This window comes from Mandrillus leucophaeus, unplaced genomic scaffold (genome assembly GCF_000951045.1).
Source record: "Mandrillus leucophaeus isolate KB7577 unplaced genomic scaffold, Mleu.le_1.0 Scaffold1, whole genome shotgun sequence".
NCBI classification, from domain to species: domain Eukaryota; kingdom Metazoa; phylum Chordata; class Mammalia; order Primates; family Cercopithecidae; genus Mandrillus; species Mandrillus leucophaeus.
This window is the reverse complement of record NW_012098097.1, coordinates 9944353-9945241: the sequence shown is the minus strand read 5'-3', so window position 1 is coordinate 9945241 and position 889 is coordinate 9944353. Positions and strand designations below refer to the sequence as shown.

Genomic DNA, 889 nt, shown 5'->3' with positions numbered 1-889 from the left:
TTATTCAAGCAATATATTTTGTAAGGATATAGCTGCCATAGATAGTGATTTGTCTGATGGATCTAGGCAAAGTAAGTTGAAAACCTTCTAGAAAGGATTCATCATTTTAGAGTCCCTGAAGAACATTCATGATTTGTGGCTAGAGGTCAAAATATCAACATTAACAGGAGTTTGGAAGAAGTTGGTTCCAACCTTGGTGGATGACTTTGAGAGACTTAAGACTTCAATAGAAGAAGTCACCGCAGATGTGGTATAAACAGCAAGAGAAGCAGAATTAGAGGTGGAACCTGAAGATGTGGCTGAGTTGCTGCAATCTCATGATCAAACTTCTACGGATAAGAAGTTGCTTCTTATGCATGCACCAAGAGGGTTTCTTGAGATGGAATCTACTCCTGGTGAAGATCCTGTGAACACTGTTGAAATGAAAACAGCCCCCGCTGGCTGCTCTGAAAAGCCATGTTTGCATTGTTCCTCGTCTGACTCCTTGGTTCCTCCTCCACCACGGACTCCAGCAGCTTTATTGCCAGAGTCCTGGAATTCTTGCTTTCTTTTTAATCCCCTGCACTGGATCACCGGCGTGCCCCACCATGTCAGATGCAGCCATAGACACCAACTCCAAGATCACCACCAAGGACTTAAAGGAGAAGAAGAAAGTTGTGGAGGAGGTGGAAATGGAAGAGATGCCTCTGCTAACGGGAACGCTAATGAGGAAAATTGGGAGCAGGAGGCTGACAATGAGGTAGATGAAGAAGAAGAAGAAAGTGATGGTGAGGAAGAGGATGGAGACGAAGACGAGGAAGCTGAGTTTGCTACAGGCAAGTGGGCAGCTGAAGATGATGAGGAGGATGATGTCAATAGCAAGAAGCAGAAGACTGATGAGGACGACTAG

General features: G+C 44.8%; 1 pseudogene; it reads left to right on the top strand.

The window, feature by feature from the left end:
• Positions 1 to 489: 489 nt before the first annotated feature.
• On the top strand, positions 490 to 889 carry LOC105543415 (annotated as a pseudogene).